Genomic DNA, 21,029 nt, shown 5'->3' on the forward strand with positions numbered 1-21,029 from the left:
TTTGGCCATCACGCACACAGTAAATAGAATTAGGATGTATTGGAAAAAATATGACTTCTGTATAGAAAGTTGAGAATCCAGAAACTGCCATCTGGATTTTATGTCTTCTTGCACAACAAGACAGCCTCTCAAGGCAGCACATTTTGGGAGTAGCTTGGCAACATTCAGCAGCAGCTTGCTTCCTCTTTCTTTATCCTGCTTGCTCCCAGATGCTGAGTCCTGCTCTGTAGGTTGAGTGGAGCAGGAGATGGGTCTATGGAGGAAAAACCTAAGGCTGTGTCTTCCTTATTCTCTGGCTCTGACCACTGCCAGTTTGGTACAGTTCTGTCTATGGTTCCTCGGCCATACTGCTGCTTTTCCCTCTGAAGTTTTAATGAAATCGTCCTAGTAAGTCTGACCCTCTTATTCTGCATAGAGCACCCTTTATTGTTTCATGTATTTTTTGAAGGCTAGTAGAGCTTCCTAAGGAAGGCAGGTCAGGAGAACCAAAGCTCTCATTAAATGCTAGCCATTACTACTACTGCTACTGGCAAAAACCCCAATGTGGAGTTCATCCTTTCTCTGTCTCTTACATCCTTCTTGATGCCTAGAAGAGTGCTGGGTACGCAATAGATATTCCTTCATAGATTCTTGGTGGCCTGGCTTTATGCTTCCATTTCACTACCTATAAAATATCCGTCAGTGTTTTCCAAGCTTCAGTCATTTCCTCATTATCTTTGCATATTGATTACTATCTGTACAATTATTTTTTCAGTATACTTTTTATTTTATTTTATTTTTTTAGATAGAGTCTGACCTTGTCACCCAGGCTGGAGTGCAGTGGCATCATCTCAGCTCACTGCAACCTCTACCTCCCAGGTTCAAGTGATCCTCCTGCCTCTGCCTCCCGAGTAGGTGGGATTACAGGCACACGCCACCACACCCAGCTAATTTTTGTATTTTTAGTAGAGACGAGGTTTCACTATGTTGGCCAGGCTGGTCTTGAACTCCTGATCTCAAGTGATCCGCCCACCTTGTCCTCCCAAAGCACTGGGATTACAGGCATGAGCTACCGTGCCCGGCCTTTCTTCAATATACTTTAAATCAACTGATGCTCTTTTAAAAAATTGATTACTTTTGCAATCTATATATTTCATCACTACCGCAAACTGGAAACCAGCACCTTGTGCATTAGGTGGAAGGGAATGTTGAAACTTAATTTTTAACTATTAAAAAATAAATGTGTCCTTGTATTATCTAAAATGTCTATGTCCCCCGTGAAATAGGACATTGAAGTCTGAGCTTAGCTTGAAGGGGGCAGTGGTCAGGGCTGTCAACGTGCATCAGACCTTACGGCTTCCTTGTGCTCTGGACACATCTAACTGCCAGTATCTGCATCTCTGTGCATGAGGGATTTTCTGGGAACCATTGAAGTCCCCTCTGCCTTGGCCTGTAGGTTGCCAGGGAATTAACACCCTAGAAGTAGCTGATGGCTGATGAGAATTGGTGGATAAGTATCCCAGTTCCCCATGCCTCTTGTGGGATACTATTCCCCAGAGTATCCCTGTGGGGTTAGACTCTCGTCACTTACTATAGTATCTGGCTGAATAATACATCCTTTTTTGGCTGTCTTCCTTTCTTCTATCACCTCCCAACCCTTAAGCAATGTCCCTACACTTCCCAAATGAAGGGCTTGCACTTGAATCATTGTTTCCAGGTCTGCTTCTGGGAGAGTCCAAACCAAGTCCGAGGCTGCTTGCAAATCAGGGGTCAGTGGTCATTTTTATACTTACCAGCTAAGGTTTGCATGATGTGTACTTTGTACAACTGTGCATTGACTATGCCAGTTTATCAAATGATAAGTGGCAACAGGTGCAACCACACTTTGACAAATATTTCATCCAGGTGACATTTTCCCCACAAAAGAAATGATTTGAAAATATTTTCCAGAAAAAAATTTTAAAACAAAATATAAATAGTTTCCAATAGTAATAGCTCTTTCCAACACACACAAGTAAATATGAGCTATTTTTTATTTGGATAATGTTTTGTTTGGATAATGTCCTCCAGTGAAAGAAAGTCAATATGCTGCAAGCCTGGTAGATATTAGGCTGAAAGCTTGGTTATAAATGCAAATAAAGCTGGGTGCAGTGGCTCATGCCTATTATCCCAACACTTTGGGAGGCCAAGGTAGGCAGATCACCTGAGCCCACATGTTCAAGACCAGCTTGGGCAACGTGGCAAAACCCCATCTTTACAAATAATAATAATAATTTTTAAAAATTAGCTGAGCATGGTGGCACATGCTTATAGTCCCAGACACTTAGGAAGCTGAGGTGGGAGGATTCCTTGAGTCCAGGAGTTCGAGGCTACAGTGAGCTATGATTGCACCACTACACTCCAGCCTGGGTCACAGAGTGAGACTCTGTCTTTAAAAAAAAAAAAGAAGAAAAGAAAGAGAGGAGAATGGGTCCTGGATAGGCAGCTAACAACTCTGTCACAGGATAAGGGTCAAGGAAAATTCTTTTGAGGAAGTGACATCTAAGCTAAGACTTAAAAATAAAGAAGAGTTACCTACGCTAACAGTGGGAGATGCATTCCAGGAAGAGGGAAGAGTAATACACGAAGGAGGGAAAGGAGGGGAGGGGAAGAAAGTGCAACTTCCCAGTTGTGCATCCCATAATAAGCAGCATGAGATGATTCTGGCCCCTTCCTGGCTTCCAATAGAGAGGCACAAGGACTGCTGTCAAATAATAAAAGAATGCCGAGCAGGAATATTAAGTGACTGTTCTCAGAAAGAGAAGATTATGTATCACCGTTTCTCCATGACTCATCCCTTCCCACATATCTTCAATTTTGAGCATTTAGTCCTTTTTCCACTGGAAGTATGAAATGGTGGTCCCTCTTCCTGCCAAACTCCTCATCAGCTTTGTTTTGGACATTGGCAAGAAGAAATCCTGTTTCCTGTCTTTTGTTTCCTGGCTGTAGCCTCTGGTTCCACCCCCTTCTTGGTCTCACAGTGTCTATTTCCGCCTCAGGCCCCAGAGTTTCTAACAAACCCATAGATCAGTTTTCTCTTCCAAAGTTACTAGTTACACAGAATTATCAAAGAGGAAAATAACTTTTCTTCATCCCAGGGGTTTTTTTCTTCTTGGATCACTTCGTTTTGTTTTTTTCTTAGGTTAAGTTCCCAGGCTCTCCTCTGCAAATGCAGGAAGAAATTAGCAGGTGTTGGGGCCTGATTCTTCTCGGGAACATACTGGAGCTGTCCTGGTGTCAGACCAGAAATGATGTAATCAAGTCACTGGCAACAGAATGAAGACAAGGAAAACTCCAGGGTTTATATCTTGGGTGTGGAGCTTGAGATATAATACTATGGCCAGGAGGGGGAGTAAAGTGGGCCTCCTTGCAAAGAACAGTTTTTGAGTTTGCATAATTTTCCCGTTTCTAGGCTGGTTGACCTTAAGCAAGTTACTTGACCACTTTAAGGTTTGGTTTTTTGATCTGTAAAAAAGGAAATTACAGTACCTACTGATGATGTATCTATCCACTTGACTGGGCTAAGGCATGCCCAATAGCTGGCAGAACATTATTTCTGGGTGTGTCTGTGAGGATATTTCTGGAAGAGATCATCATTTACATCAGTAGACTGAGGAAAGAAGATTCACCCTCATTGATGTGCGTAGGCATCGTCCAATCTGAATAGAATGACAGGGCAGAGGAAGGGTGAATTTGCTCTCTGCTGAAACTGGGACATCCATCTTCTCCTGCTCTTGGACATTAATGCTCTTGGTTCTCAGGCTTTTGGTCTCTGAGACTGACACCAGCAAGCCTCTTCACCCTCCAGCTTCTCTAGCCTTGGGCCTCAGATTCTGAGTTACACTATGAGCTCCTGCTCCCGTTTCTCAGGCCTTTAAACTCAGACTGAATTATAGCACCAGCTTTCCTGGTTCTCCAGCTTGCAGACATCATACTGTAGAACTTCTCATCCTCCGTAATTGCGTGAGCCAATTCTATAATAAATGTCCTCATATATCTCTATATATATCCTATTGGGTCTGTTTCTCTGGAGAACTCTAATAATATATTACCTAATCAAATTGTTGTGAGGATTAAATAAAATGGTACATGTCATAGTGCCAAATAGCAAGCCCTCAACAAATGGCCATTATCTTTATTACTAGTGGGATTTAGATCATGTGTTTCTTACTAAAATAATAAATAATATTTATTATTCATTTCAGCTATGAAAAGAAAATATTTGGAAGATCACTGATTCCTTCATGGAAAAGCTGGCTTGGGAATAGATGACGTGTCAAAGATTGGCATCAACCTTGAGCGCTTCTTCTAGGCTTGAGATACAGATTTAAAAAAAAAGCAAACCTCCCTAGAGTGAGGGCTACCTGGGGTTCATGCTATGTCCCAAGGAGTTCTCAGTTTGAGGTCGGCCCCAGCTCTACAACTCACCAGGAGAGTATGCAAGGATGAGGGAGAGAGAGCCTGCTCTGGTTCTCTTCAGGGTGACAATGACACCTGTTGACAGATGAGAATTCCAGCCAGGAATACAGATTTAGGAATCATGCTTCTCACTCTCATGATGACATAGAAAAGATGCCTCTGAATCTTTCTGCCAGTGTGTTAAAGCTATTCTGATATTGACTAGTTCTGAGCTTTGTCTCTATTCCACTAAACCACTAACTTCTGGAAATTAATTGTAGACCAAGATGAGAGGACTCTGTGTGTGGCTCCGTGAGTATGTCTGTTATACATGTCAACTGCATTTATATCTATTCTATATCTGTTAGGAAAGGCTAGGCTATGCTGCAAGAAATGAGTAGCCCTAAAACCTCAGTGGCTTACAATGACATAAAGTTATTTTGCTCACACTGCATGTCCAGATCAATACCAGCTGTCCCTGGCAAAGAGAAGGGGGAAACAGAAAATTGTATTCTAGGTCGGGCGCGGTGGCTCACGCTTGTAATCCCAGCTCTCAGGGAGGCAGAGGCGGGAGGATAGCTTGAGCCCAGGAGTTCGAGACCTGCCTGGGTAATACAGCGAGACCCCGTTCTCCACAAAAGGAAAAAAAAAAAAAAAAAAAAAAAAAAAAAAAAAAAAAAAAAGACAAGAAAATTGTATTATAATTCTTATAAGCTACTCTATATTCCGATAGCTTAAACAGATCCTTCGCCACACCTAACATTAGGAAAGAGTTCTCTCGTCAGTGTTAGAATTTTTCTAATTCAGATAGATCTACCTGTAGTCAGTGGGATCTAACTGATGTCTTGAACCTTTGAAATTATCTAGCTTGAAACTGTGGTGTACTGACCAGTGATCTAGTGAAAACAAGACAGGATAGGGATTTTAAAATGCCTGCTAAGAATCTCTTTTAAGAAAGGAGTGATATTTCATCTGTTTGCTATGTTCAAAATCAAACCTGTTTCATGCTTTATATTTAAGTCTTAAACTTTTTTCAAGGCAGAGATCAGCACAGATGTTTCATTTGTATGTCTGTATCACTTCATTGCCTTAGTTCAGATTAATTTTGCTTACAATTTGGAAGTTGATAAAGTAATCCACTTAGTTGAAGGATGACTTCAGATCACACCTGCCAGTTAAAACACCAGGAACACACTGGACTTTTCAATTGTTTTGAATGAAATGTGCAAGTGAAGCCAGCAGAAATATCACTATAAGTCACTATTTACTGACTGCCTTGCGTGTGCCTGGCACTGGTTTAAGCACGTTAAACACATTATCATTTACCATCTTCCCAGCAAGAGACAAGGCTGCTAAGGCTTTGAGAGCTACCATGTTCTGCTCAAGGTCACATGGCTGATACATTTCAAAGTCAAAGCCTAATCTCAGGTTTATCTGAATCCAGAGGTCAAATTCTGAACTAAATAGCAGTGAATGAATGAGACTGACTCCACTGAGGGAACCTCACAGATTTGGAGGGAGATTTTGACTGTATATGTGCTTATTTGACTGTTTTCCATTTGAGGAACTGAGACATGAAAAGAGTTCACCCAAGGATATGTTGTGGATCTTATGTCAACCAAAAATTATCTCTGGTTATTATCTCTGAAAATGATAAAATAACGTTATGTTCCCAGTCCTTGATGGAGAGCTTGATGCCTGGATGTGAGCTCTCTGAAAGCTTACTGGCCCTGGGAAAAGTATGACTGGTGCTTGAGCCTTTTAGCTTATACTTCCCAATCAGATTTTTTTGAAACTTCTGTTCCTCATAAACTCAAGCCAAAGCATGACTATGCATAGAAGGTGCAACAGCTCTTCAGGAAGGGAAATCGCTGCCCAGGATTCCACGTTTGAAATCATCCAATGCTATTTAAAGGCTTGGCCAAACTTCAAAGTTGGTTGAATTCACTAGGGGTAACCTGGAATTTCTATTTCCCAAAAAGGGATTTCTTGACACTTTCTCTTAACCTTGTGATGGTCCCTTATTCTGAGGACCCTACAGGATACTCATTGATTCTATAAGCATTTCTTGAGAACTTCCTCTGTGCTAGGCACGTGCTGGTAATATTGTGGTGGACAAAACATAGTGTTTGCTCTCAAAGAGCTTATACTCTAGTCAGGAATATAGAACGTGACATGGGCAATGAGTTCAGTTGTCATTTTTTTTTTTTTTTTTTTTTTTTTGAGATGCAATGCCACATTTAATATTCTTTCCAGTGATGCCTTGGACTAAGCAGGTACTTTCAATTTCAGGCAATGGGTCACAGTATAAGGAAGACTTGGGGACAGATAGGGACACCTAGGTAATAAGTGATTGGTCATGTTGCACATTGGCCCTATTACTTAACCTCACTGAGCTTCAAGCTTCCCCTCTGTAAAATGGGGATAATAATACTGGCTTTGAAGGGCACTGTAAGGATTAAATGAGGTCATATGTGTTAAACATCTATCATCGTGCCTGGTTCACAGGAAGTGCTCATAACTGTTAACAGCCAATAAAGATGAGAAATACTGAGGATTCCAGCAACAATAAGAAAGGGTAAAAACTGTAACAATCAGATGGGTGTAGAAATAAAATAGAGGCTGATGAGAGAAAAGGGTTCAATCACTAAAGCTATTTTCTCTGCAATAGTCACCCCTTAAAATGTGTATTTGGATGCAATTTCCAGCCTTTAAAAAATTCATAAAGAGTCAACTTTTTATTAAATTTGTATGTAAAGGGCAGATATAGCTGAATGCGAGCTGGTTTAAACTGAGCCCAAACTTTTTTCCTTTTTCTTTTTTCTCTTGTCCTTTCCTTCCCTGGGTCCAGAACAATAAGCTTTGTTTAGAGGAAGAGTATTTACCCAAGGCCTGTTTCTACTTAAGATATTTCAGCAGGACAGTGAATAACCTCTTATCCTATTGAGAAATTTTCACTGTCTAGAATTACTGGAACAAAGATGTCATTATTAAAACAAACTTTTGACCTCCTATAGAATGGTCACTTTAGCTACAAGAGAATCATTCACAATGGCTTTATAAGAATGGAAGCTATGACATCATTATTATATACAACACTCTATCAAAGATTTTGATTGTGAGAATCAGAATTCTTTGGTGGTAAGCAACAGAACTAACTCTGGCTCACTTAAGCAAAAGAAATAATTTATTACAAGGTTATCAGGGTTGCTTACAGATCTGAGGGAAAGGCTGCAAAACCAGGTTTCTGAAAGCACAGGAACCAGGGCAACAGCTTAGGAAGCAGAAAGTAACAGATTTTTGGGGTCACCCACACCAGATGAATCAACTTCATTTATTTTGTCTCTGCTTCAGCTCTCTCAGTATTAAATTTCCTGGGAGAGAAAATCTGGTTGGCCAAACTGGGTCTTGGGCCCAGGGGCAGCCAGGGGCAGCAGAGCACCTTGACTGACAGTCCTACAAAGCCTTCCTACAGTGGGAGAGGGGCAGGTAGTTCCTCAAGGAAACTGAGGCACGGCCACCCGAAGTGGGATTAGATCATGGGAAGGTATCAGTACTTTCATACTACAGCAAGCTTCTAGGGCAGAGATGTCATGGAGGAATCATCACTTTACTTAAAGGGACAACTGAGGAACTGAATTAAAGTGGTTTGCCCAGGAGCCACAGGTAGTGGCAGAAAGGAAATGTTCTGACCCCCACCAGCCAAATGGGAATTTTCCTTATTCCGTCCAGTCTGCTAAAGCAGTGGTTCAGAGGCTTGGCAGTGCATCAGAATTACCTGTGGAGCTTATTAAAAATAGAGAAGCTAGGTTTGGCATAGGGCTGGGGCATCTGTATTTTAAATAAGCCTCTCGTCTGATTCTGCTTACAACCAACTTGGAGGCCCACTACATCATCAAATTTCCATAGGATCTGATATAGGAAAAGAACATTGCAGAATTAAAAATGGGATAAGATATGATACAGTTTGAATATTTGTCCCCTCCAAATCTCATGTTGAAATGTGATCCCCCAATGTTGGAGGTAGGGCCTAGTGGGAAGTGTTTGGGTCACGGAGGCAAATCCCTCATGAATGGCTTGGTGCCCTCCTCACCGTAATGAGTGAGTTCTCACTCTATTAGTTCATGTGAGAGCTGGTTGTTTAAAAAGCCTGGCACCTCTCCTCCATCTCGCCTGCTTCCTCTCTCACCATATGACTCATCTTCTCTCCTTTCACCTTCCTCCATGAGTAAAATCTTCCTAAAGTCCTGACCAGAAACAAATGCTGGTGCCATGCTTTTTGTACAGCCTGCAGAACCATGAGCCAAATAAACTTTTTTATGAAGTACACAGTCTTGGGTATTCCTTTATAGCAATGCAAAATGGATGAATGCAGTAATTTCAGGGGAAAGGTTTGGGTTTGTGGATAATATTTTTTGAGGTCCAATTTGTGTTAGCTGATTTCATGGTTTGGGGTTTGAGGGAATGTGAGGACAGGGAGAGGTCTTTCCCTGTTTGTGACAAGCCTGCACCAAGTGGATCATGCAGGTTAGGCTGTTTCCTAGAAAGCATCTGCCGTTGAGCATATTAAGCCTTGAGCATATTAAGCACTGAGCAAGGAGCAAGGCTGGGACCCCTCTAGGGTAGTCCTGACTATCTACAGTATTAAAGGGGGAGGATCAGATTATACGGGTAGGGTACCCAAGTACCAAGATCTGGAATACAAAAAAGGGTTGGGAAATAGGCCTGAGCTGGCACAAACAGGAAAAGGATCTGTTACCTTTGTCTTGTTTCATCACAGCTGATAAAGACAGGCTAATGCTAAGTCTCTTAACCAACCTGGAGGATGGAGAAGAAGGGAGAGTGCTATTCTTCTAGGAAGCTGCATTCCTCCACTCTTTACCTGGGTACTCCTATCCACCCTTCAGGTCCTTGCCTAAATATTACCTCCGCAGAGAGGCCTTCCTAACACCCTCTTCCCCCAACTCAATCTAAACTAGGGTCCTTCCTGTTCTCTCTGTGGTCATCTGGTCTTTCCCAGAGCCAGATTCATGGACATACAACCTGTAGAGTCATTCTGTACTTAGAAGGACTCTATGCTTGGTTTAATGCTCTGCTGTCACCATCCTGAAATTCTTAATACTTTTTGAACCAGGGGTCCTCCATTTTCATTTTTCACTGGGTTCTGCAGATTATATAGCTGGTCCTGTTCTTTCCCTTTCTTGAACTTAGCACCTTTAATTGCTATTAAATTAGGTGTTAATAGTCCTAACATCTAGCTCCATACCTCCCACTGTCATACAGGCTTAATAAACATTGCTTAACCTTTTGAAATTATGGTTATTTGACTACTTTTGAGTTACAAAAAGCATATTCATATGATTAAATGTAAACTATTTTGGATGAATGAATAGATGAATGAATGAATGATGGCAGGAAGAAAGATACTTTGGACAAGTGCATTGTTGACCCAATATCCACTCACCTACTTCCTTTCTAATAGAACCTAAATTATAATCAGGTGTCCATCCCTTCCCCAGTGACTCAGGGGAGGTGACCCAATTCCCAATTCCAAGGTAGATCTTGATTAGCCTATATTTTCTCTTTCTTAAAAATAGTCTTCTCTCTCTGGACATTGTCGGGTTTGAATGTGACTCCCAGGACTACTGAAGTCATCTTGCTATCAGTCTAACAATTAAACCAACCAAAGCGAAAAGTAGCGCCAAGGACATTGTATAAAAGCAGTAGCAATATGCATAAATAAAAGCAGTATTCTAGATGGCCCTTGCTGTACTCTGAGCTTCTTATTATGTGAGATAATAGGATTTCTGTGTTGTTTCTTCTGGTTGTCTATTGCTATAAAACAGTTACCACAACATGGAGTGGCTTAAAACAGCATCCATGTTATTAAATTTCACAATTTTGTAGGCCAGGAAGCCAGGAAGGACTTATTTAGGTAATTCTTCTATTCCATGTATCGTTGACTGAGGTCCCTTAGTGGTATTCAGTTGGCTGATGGGCTGGTCTTTAGAGTTCACATATTTGGCACCTTGGCATTGCTGGCTGGAAGTGTAGGCTCAGCTAGGACCTTTAACACACACACACATGACCTCTTCAACATGGCCATCTCAAGGTACTCAGACTTCCTCCCCAGGGTGAGGGGCTTCCAGAGAGAGTATTCTAAGAGACAGGAAGTACAAGCCTCCAGTCTCTTAAGGCCAGAGCCTGGACTGGCACAGCATCACTTCTGTCATATTCTATGGGTCAAAGCAGTCACAAAGTCTATTGAGATTCAAGGGGAGAGGACATCGTTTACCTCTTGATGGGAAAATTATCACTTTATGGCTATTTTAATCCTTCACACTATTTAAGTCAACTGGACACTGGTTTTCTGTTATTTATAGGCAAAAGAATTCAAGAATTCCTGAGGAATTCAAGGAACTCAGGGTTGTCTCAAGCTTGGCAAGATATTTCTTCCTGTTCCCCTAACACAGGAGTCTGTACACTTTTTCTGCAAAGGGCTAGATAGTAATATTTCAGGCTTTACAGGCCACATGGTCTCTTTTGCAACCACTCAACTCTGCCAATGAGGCATGAAAACCAGCCATGGAAAATAAATAAATGAATGAGTATGGTTATATTCCAATAAAAATTTTCTTTATGGTCACTGAAATTTGAATTTCACATAATTTTCACACGTCACAAATTGTTTTGTTTTCATCCATTTAGAAGTGTAAAATCATTCTTAGCTGTGGGCTGTCCAAAAAAAAAAAGAAAGAAAAAAAAGCACAGGCCAGGTCCCTCTGTTATTTCTTGGGCTATATTTTACCAACCCCTACTCTAACATATCAAGCCAGCTTCAGGCTCAGGACCTTTGCATGTGCTGCCTCCCGGAATGCTCTTCTGGGTGGGTCTCTATGTGGTTTGCATATTCTCTTCATTGGGTTTTATCTCAAATATTACCTCTTCAGAATAGTCTTCTCTGATCACTATATCTAAAATAGTACCCTTACTGGGAAACACATTCTCTCCTTGTATTTTCTTTTCTTTTCCTTTTTTTTTTGAGACAGAGTCCCACCCTGTTGTCCAGGCTGGAGTGCAGAGGCATGATCACAGTTCACCGCAACCTCCGCCTCCTGGGTTCAAGTGATTCTCCTGCCTCAGCCTCCTGACTAGCTGGAATTACAGGCACCCACCACTATGCCTGATTAATTTTTGTATTTTTAGTAGAGATGGGGTTTCACCATGTTGGCCAGGCTGGTCTTGAACTTCTGACCTCAGGTCATCCACCCACCCCAGCCTCCCAAAGTGCTGGGATTACAGGCGTGAGCCACTGTGCCCGGCCTCTCCTTGTATTTTCTTGATAGCGTGTCTAACTGTCAGAAATTTTGCTCATTTATTTATTTACATATTTGTTGCTTTTTCTCCACCCTCACTAGATTCTAATCTAAATGAAGCAGGGATCATGTCTGTCTTATTTACTTCTGTGAACCCATTATCTAGCACAGTGCCTGGCATGTAATAGATGCTCAAGTAAATATTGGTTGAATCAATAATGGTTACAATTCAATTCAGGGCTTGAGAAGAACATAAAAGTCTACTCCATTTATACTGATTGAATGAGAAAGATAATGAAAGCAGAGGAAGGAGATCAAGTCATCACCTTTACTCAGAGAAGCTTCTGTCCCTCTGTTATTTCTGTGTGTTTCAGGGAAAGCTGAAGGAAAAATTCTTCTCCTCTTATATAATTTTGAAGATAGCTATTTTTCTCTCTTGGCAGATATGAATGACTTATCATGCCTGTCCAGAGGCAGGGAAAGGAGAAACAATCTTACTTGAGAAGGGAGGATATCACTGCAGTGGTTGTGAAATCGTGTTTGGAAGCTAGATTACTCTAGACCACTAAGGTATGATTTCACAGAAATTCCCAAGATCCCTGCAGGGGAAATAACAAAGGTCCTGGGTGGCATGGCAACAACAGAGATGACAGAATTGGGAATAACATCAGGCTAAACCTGTCCTGGGAGGCAGGGAGGAAAAGCAGCAGCAAGTACAACATTCGGGACTGAGAGCTTGAGCTTGAACAGAATGTACCGGTGCTGCTGGGTGGCAGCCAGGCCCAACAATTTAGCACTGGGCTTTCTAAGCCTGGGGACAGAAGTGGCTTCCAGCCAGTCCTGCCTCTACTTACTAAAACAAACAGATTGGCAAAGGAGAAAGAGCCTGTTCTAGGTGAATATAATAAACAGGAAGTGTCCATGGGAAGCAGTGAGGTCCACAGTTTAGGCTGTGAGTTCAGTGAATTCAGCTTAGGAATCGAGCACTGACACAGATCACAAAGTAGTGGAGAGTGGGCCTGATACAGAAAATAACAAGGGGGACCTGAAAATGTTGAGCACAGTGTGGAAGGCACAATAGGCTAGCTGGGAAGAAGCATGAACTTGGACACTTGAGTCTCTGTTGGTAGATGAGGCAGAGAAAATAGACATCAAATGATGTCTATCACCTGGACTTACCGGTTGCAAGTAGTGGAAAAGCTATTAAAAAAAAAAAAAAAAAAAAGGACCAACCCTTAAAAAGGGCATTTATAGGCTCACATATTTGAGGAGTATGGCAAGATGCTAGCTTTAGAGATGGTCAGAGACAGGATCTCAAAGAATGTCTTCAGTACTTGGTCTCTCTTTCTTCCTCTCTCAGTTCATCTTTCCTCTGTGTTCGCTTCATTCTGAGTCTTTCCCCATGATGCCCAGTGTGCTACGGGAGCAGTGGTCCACATCAGCTCTAGGTGTATATCCATGCAGCTTCAAGTTCAGCTAAGAGTACTTTTGGCCTGGTTGTTCTAACAAGTCCAAGAATTCTATCTCATTTCTTCTGAGTGGGTCCTAAGCTCATTCCTGAGCCAGTTACTGGGCCCACGGGTTTACAGTGTTTCGTTGGTCATCTCTGGGCTGCATGCCCTTGCCTGAAGCCCAGTGGACTCAGCTTTACCAAAATCACTTGGACTAGGAATCAGAGAGAAGTGGTTCCTCAAGAAAAACTTGGTACTGTTTATATCAGAATTGGGTATGGTAAGCAAAAACAAATCAAATTAAAACAAATGAAAAATAGATGTTTGCAGCCAGTAATCATCACACTCACATAGAATTGACCAGAAGCCACAATCTCTCTCATAAGTACATGAATGTAATTCTAAATGTTATAACCCAATCTTAGACATTCAGTTGTTTTTACACTGACAAAGCTGCATGCTCTGGTTTAAATTAGCTTTAGGGAGTTAACACCAAGAATAGAAAATAATCATCATAAATGAGGAAAAAAAGTATCCAAAATTATTTAAAACAAAAATGCATAACAGCATAAACTTGGAATTAAAATTGGTAACTAGAAATGCAGCTATTGCTCAAATAACCCTTGAATTAGAAGATTAAAAAGCTCTAGAAAAAAGAAATGTTTATATTTTCCATCTGGAGACCTACTTAACTCTTATTTATTTATTTATTTATGACAGAGTCTTGCTGTGTTGCCCCGGCTGGAGTGCAGTGGCATGATCTTGGCTCACTGCAACCTCGGCCTCCTGGGTTCAAGCAATTCTTCTGCCTCAGCCTCCTGAGCAGCTGGGACTACAGGTGTGCGCCACCACGCCTGGCTAATTTTTGTATTTTTAGTAGAGACGGGGTTTCACCATATTGGCCAGGCTTGTCTCAAACACGTGACCTCGTGATCCACCCGCCTCGGCCTCCCAAAGTGCTGGGATTACAGGCATGAGCCACCGCGCCCGGCCTCTTTTTTTATTTTTTATTTTTATTTTGAGATAGGGTCTCACTGTGTCACCCAGGCTGGAGAGAAGTAATGTAATCATGGCTCACTGCAGCCTTGACCTCCCTGGGCTTAGGTGATCCTCCCACCTCAGTCTCCTGAGTAGCTGGTACTACAGGCACATTCCACCATGCCTGGCTAATTTTTGTATTTTTTTGTAGAGACAGGGCTTCACCATGTTGCCCAGGCTGGTCTCAAACTCCTGGGCTTAAGTAAACTGCTTGCCCTGGCCCTCCAAAGTGCTGGGATTACAGGTATGAGCTACTGCACCTGGCCTTAACTTTCAATTTAGGATTAATTCATGAAGAAATGTTAACATGGGAGAAGGCTCAGAATTTTACAAGCCCTTATGATACCTGACGAAGTGTGGTGGTGTCCTTGGCTCCTATGCCTATCTCACTTTATCCCCATGACACCACCTTTCTGACCACTTCCTTTCTGCCTCCCTTACCCACCCCTGAAGCATTGTGTTTCTGGAGTTTCATCTTTGGTTTCCAGCTCTTCTCTTTTTATATACTCTTGCAGAGTAACTCTTCCTTTACTCTTTTCAACAGGCACCCACTGAGAGCCTCCTTTGTCCCAGGTACTGGGCCAACCATCCTCATAGGTTAACTCCTGAATATCTGTGTGCTAATCATACCCAACTCTCTGAAGTCTAGATTCTCTCTCCAAATTCACACTTGGAAATTCATGTAGAGTTCCTTTATAGGTAGTTCTTGAATGTTCTTGAATGGATAAATAGAATGCTTCTCCCTAGTGATTCAAGTTTAACATACCTAAAAATGAAATCCTCTTCCTTCCTGATTCTATCTGTACTTGTATTAATACTTGGTAATACCCTCCAGGATCAAAACTTCAGGATTGTCCTTGCCTCCTCCCTCTAGTCTCCCTAACATCAAATCCCACTGATTTTTGACTCAGTATTTCTAAGTCTGTCCTCTTATCCCCCATCTTCACTCCTCCTTCCCTAATTCAGACCTGTGTCACCTTTTATTTAAATGCTGGTCTCCCTCCCTCCAAGCATATCCATGTATCAATCACATTCCCCTGCTTCAGTGGCTCTCCATTGCCTATTATACTCTTTAATATGCTAAATAAAGTTCCCTGGATCCTGCCCTCTGCTCCACTTCCAGCTTTACCTCTAGAGTGACCTGCCTCGAATGTCTGTAGTTTTCTGCACACCTTACACAGATTCATACCACTGTGGCTTTGTGCATGCTCTACCCTCTGTCTGGAATATATCTCTCCCCAAGCTTTAGTTGAGGTGCAGCTCCTCTAGGAGGCCTTGTTGGCACTCTTCAGGCTGAGCTGAGTGCCCTTGCATTGGCTCCCATAGCACACTGGGCATCCTCTCTCATTGCACTCTGAAGTTCAGGTCCTCTGGCTGTCACTCAGACTCTCTTGTGAGTTCCTTGAAGGTGTGGGCATGTCTCATTCATCCTTGGCTCCCCAGTGCCTAGTCCAGCACCTGAAGCATAGTAAGATTTCAGTAAATGTCTGGGGAGTGAAAGAACAGTTATCATTGTAGATCTATGTTTCTTCTTAAGTGCTTATGATTCTTCTCATAATTATAGGTCTGTCTCTCCTCTTGGTCTTCATAGCTCTCTTCATGTGACAAAGAAACTCCCTAAAATACTAAAAGCTAAAGGAGATTGTTATCTAAGCTTGAGATGGAAGGTGGCCAGCAGAAACTTGGAGGTAATCTAATTTGCATTTTCTGGGCCAAAGGATTAATTCTAGAGGCCAAAAACAAATACTACAGAACCTAAAATAGATACTAGTTTGACACAATGAATCAGAAGAATGACTAACAAAAAAATAAGATCCTATTTCTCTAGTTTAAACCATTTATTATATTCAGTTTTTCTAAGCCTTATCTGGAATTGTCAAACTAATATTTTCTAAATTAATTTTAAATCCATATGGAATGTCAACTAGTCTTTGTACTGCATTCTGAGTATGAAATGAACAAGCACAGTATTCACCCTGCAGAAGGCATTCAGCAAATGGTTATTGACTTTATATTTTCCTATTGGAATACACATAACATTTCACCAAAACAAAATTGTTCATTAATTCATTCAATAATTTTTTTGAGTACTTGTTATGTGTGAGGCACTGTTCTAGGCCCAGGGGATATAGCACTGAACAAAGGACTTTTCTGTCTAAGAGAGCACACTCCCACTCTCTTACCCTGCTGTCATGGGGTTTTCATTCTATTGTGAAGAAAATAACCATAAATCATGCAAGAAGTATACATCACCAACAACCATGATAAGGATTGTGGTGAAAAATAAAACAGGGTAATGGTGTGTGTGTGTGTGTGTGTGCTATTTTGGATGGGGAAGGTAGGGGAAGCCTATCTGAAAAGATGATATTGCAATAGACACTTGAAGGAAGAAAAAGAATGTCATGTTAATATCTATGAAAAAAGAATTATAGGCAGAGAAAACAGCAAGTGTGAAGGCCTTGAGGGAAGAGAGTAGGTATGCCTTGTTTGAAGAATATCAAGAAGGCCAGGTAGCTGGGGCAGAGTGGGCAGAAGGAGAAGGGCAGGACACGAGCTGAGAAGAGTATCTGTGGGTCAGATCGTGGTTTTGTTTTTACTCGGGTAAGATGGAAACCACTGGAGGGTTGTGATCAGAGGAGTGATATGCTATCTTCTATGTTCACTCTAAAGGATCACAGCCAGTTGCCTGGGCTTGACCACAGGGAGTGGCAGGGGCAGAAATCAAAATATCAGTTGCAATTATCCAGGTAAAAGATGGAGGCTGTTGCAATAATCCAGGTAAAGAATGTTTGGTGGCTTGAACCAGGGTGGTAGCAGAATAGGTGGAAAAGTAGTCAGGCAATAGATATCTGTCGGAGACTCAGTCAAAAAGATTTGCTGATGACTGGGTATGAATTGTGAGGGGGGAAAAGGGTGGCTCTAAGATTTTGTCTTGAACAACTACAAGGATGGATTTAGTGGGGTTTGGGGAGAAAAATCCAGATTTCAGAGGTGAGAGGGAGAGATGTTAATTCTGGTCTCTCTTTAAATTTGAGATGCCTATTCAGATATACAAGTAGAGTGTTGAGCAGTCAATTGTGTACACCTGTTTGAGTTCAGGAGCGAGGTCAAAGCTGGGCTAGATGTTGGAAGTTGTTAGTGTGCTGACAGTGTTCAAAGCTATGGAGTATTCAAAGTTGGGGTCACCTAGGAGGTGTGTTTGGATAGAGATTTGAGAACTGGCCTGGAGTATTCTAACATTTAGAGATTGGGAAAATGAGGAAGAATCAGAAAAGGAAACTGAGAAAGAGGGATCAGTGAGATAGAAGGAGACCCAAGAGAAAGTGAGTGGGTGGAGACCCAGAGGCCAAGTGAAGAAAGATTGTTATGCCTGAAATAAGAAACAACCCACCAAGTTCCCATTTACCCCAGGTCTCAGTGGATGGTGTACTTCCACATCTATGTGTCTGTAAAGATGTTTTTTCTTTATTCTTTTTGGCCTGGGGTTACCCAACTGCCATATATTCCCTTTGTTCCTTCCCCTAGAAACTCTGAGTCCATGTGGTCCAAGACTTCAGTACTGGACCTGTGTGGTTATGAGTTCATATTTCTCTTTTCCTCTTATGACAGCTATAAGATCAGTTCACCTTTTGTTTACAGTTCTAAGGAGAATTTGAAGCACTGAGCATATACCAGCATTGTCCACTCATAAAATCACTCATTTATTCCTTTGCTGTGTAGTTACTGGGAATTTGCAATGTGCAGGCACTGTTCTAGAAGCTGATGATAGAGCCATGAAGCAGATAGACCCAACATGAGCTTTGCCAACAGGGAACTTATATTTTAGTGAAGTAAGAGGGAATTACTTTCAATTGGGAGGGCAGGGAAGTATCTCTGAAGGGCTAGATTCTGCTGTCTCCAAAGTAACCAGCTCATCTGTTCCTTTTTTAGAATCCTGAGTCAAGCCTGTGTTCCCAGTTCCTAGAAACCCTCAAGGTTATTGGTTTCCTCCTCACTTAATAGAACAATGGAAGAAATCTGCCTCCGATTCTATCTTCACATGAGCAACTATTTATAATTTATAATATTACTCTGAAAATCAGTTCTTTTCAAGTTTTATCTAACACCCACCAGAAGAAACAAAAGATCATGAAAATGGAATTTGTCAAAGTTCCTCTCCCAACAATATGATGTTATTTAATTTTGCTAACATTTTTTTGAACACTTACTATACTGCAGACACTGGTCAAAGTAAAGCATTTTATGTGCATCCTATCATCTCATCATCACACAGCCCCATGGGGTAGATACTATTATTATTAACCACATTTCACACTCAAAAAAACTGAGGTTTAGAGAGACTAAGTAAATTATCCAAGGTCACACAGCCATGAAGTGGCAGAGCTGTTGTTAAAACCTATGTCTGTGATGTTTAAGATTTTGCTCTTAGCATTACTTTGAAAGTGACAATATGAGGGCATTTAATGTATTTTTTTGGCCCAATATGATCTGCAGAAACTATGCATTTTAAGTACTACATTTATTTTATTTACCAAATTATTGTCAGATAAGAAACCGAAATAAAAGATTACAGGGTCTAGGATTCCTCCACAATGAACGAGCTTTGGGGTATTTCAGTGACAAATCGGCTTTAATGCAATCAAATTCCATCCTGCAATGAAAGTGTGTTAGTTTGTGGTTTCCAGTTTAAAAACAGCACTATATTGTCTTCCAGAAATAAATAAATAGAAATTCAAGAAGTATTTCAATGAATATAGATAAAATTAGTTTTGTAAGAACATCAAATATGTGGGTTTCATTTCTTAGCTCAGTTTAGAAACTGTAATTTCAATTTTTTTTAGCAGCTGTGGTAAATTTTGAGATTTGAAAAGTTCATGTAACATAAATCCTCATTTATTAAACATTTAAATTATATGCCTAATAATTTACTGTGTATATTACTTCACTTGTTCTTAACTATAACTCTATAAAATATTATTGTCCTTGATTTACAGATGAAGATATTGAGACTCAGTTAAGTAACTTGCTTGAAATTCAAAAACGTTAACTGTAGAAGGCAGTATTTGAACCCAGGGTTCAAAACCCCATGATCTTTTTATTACATGACTTTATTTCCTATTCAGTCTTCAGAAGATGTATTATCTTATTAGATTATTCTCATTCTCTAAATAAGTGACTTTGGGGAACTATCTTTTTTTCCTGGTATTTTCCCCTGCCTTTAAAACAATGTGATCAAACTGGAAGTTTTTCATGATCTCTCTTAGCCCTAAAGCTCCTTGGTTCTGTAATTCCATGAATAGCCCATTTCAAAGATAATTCTACAGTAATCAGTGGGAGTCCTGTTTTTCTCTCTCTCTCTTTTTTTTTGAAACAGAAAATTGAAACTTTTAAATTAGTTTAGCAAATACATCTATTAGTTTTTTTTCTTTTATAGTCATGGTTGTATTATTTGGTCCTTCTTAGTTGCAACATGTTTTCTCACTGTCATTTCTCTCATCAATGATAACCTGAAGAAATATATTTGGATTGCTTTCCCTAATTTATAGCTGGAAAACCTGGCTATGCTGGTACCTTAAATTGGCTTTCCTGAGGTCACGGGCACTCAGTACCAAGAAGAATTGGTACCTATGCATTTGAAATTTCTGAATTTCTGGTCTTTCTCTGTACTTGCTCACTCCTTTCTTACATTTGGCCTAATGATGGGCAAACTACAGCCTACAGGTCAATTTCAGCCTACCATCTGTTTTCGTATGGTCCATGAACTAAGAATGATTATCACATTTTAAAATGGTGAGGAAAAAAAGACTATTCTGTGACATAAAAATTATATGAAATCCAAATTTCAGCATCTATAAATTTTGCTGGAATATAGCTACCACACTCATTCTTTTATGCACTGTTTTTGGCTGGTTTTCTGCCTCAATAGCAGAGTTGAGTAGGTGCAACCAAGACTGTATGGCCTACAAAGCCTAAAAGTTTGTTATAGAAAAAGTTTGCTGACCAACTATACTGATTGCTTACTATTGCTAGGCACTCTGCAAGTCACAGGGAACATGGCAAACTAGACACAGGACTGCCTTGGGCTTAAGAAGCGGTTTCTAAACTTTGGAATAAAAAATAAACAACAAACAAATGTGGAGGGACATAGAACTTCCAAATATTAATTTTGCCAGTGGGGTTTCTTTGTTTTTTTTGTTTGAGATGGAGTCTTGCTCCGTCACCTAGGGTGGAGTGCAATGGCGCGATCTTGGCTCACTGCAACCTCTGCTTCCCAGGTTTGAGCAATATTCCGGTCTCAGCTTCCAGAGTAGCTGGGATTACAGGCACCTGTGACCACGCACTAATTTTTTTTTTTTTTTTTTTTTGTATTTTTAGTAGAGACGGGTCTGGTCTGAAACTCCTGACCTCAGGTGATCTGCCTACCTCAGTTTCCCAAAGTGCTGGGATTACAGGTGTGAGCCACCTGCCTGGCCCCAATGGGTATTTTTTAAAAACACAGCTACTATTTTCACTCATTATTTTATTTATAAAAGGAGTATGTTAATACAAAAAAGTATATTAATGCCAAATTTGTAGGAAGAATATAATCTCAAAACACTTTTAAAATGAAATATATTAAACTTCATGAAAAACTTTACATGGTCATTGCTTTTCTCATTTCATTTTGGATCAAAGAAGACGTTATAGACTGGCCTGTATCATCAGACCAGCTTTGGGAAGCACAGGAGTAGTTGAGTAGTTCACATTGTTACTTTTCAGGCAAAACAATCTTTAAATGTTTAGTTTTTATAGCGATAGAATGCTTTAG

At 40.7% G+C, this 21,029-nt stretch overlaps 1 long non-coding RNA gene across 1 annotated transcript; it reads left to right on the forward strand.

Moving 5' to 3' along the window:
• Nucleotides 1-4,611: 4,611 nt before the first annotated feature.
• Nucleotides 4,612-20,056, forward strand: LOC108530164 (uncharacterized). The gene is made up of 4 exons (XR_001885770.1): nucleotides 4,612-4,728; nucleotides 15,813-15,909; nucleotides 16,892-16,999; nucleotides 18,152-20,056. It is a non-coding gene; the product is annotated as an uncharacterized LOC108530164 (long non-coding RNA).
• Nucleotides 20,057-21,029: the final 973 nt, after the last annotated feature.

This window comes from Rhinopithecus bieti, unplaced genomic scaffold, assembly GCF_001698545.2.
Source record: "Rhinopithecus bieti isolate Rb0 unplaced genomic scaffold, ASM169854v2 scaffold_7438, whole genome shotgun sequence".
NCBI lineage: Eukaryota > Metazoa > Chordata > Mammalia > Primates > Cercopithecidae > Rhinopithecus > Rhinopithecus bieti.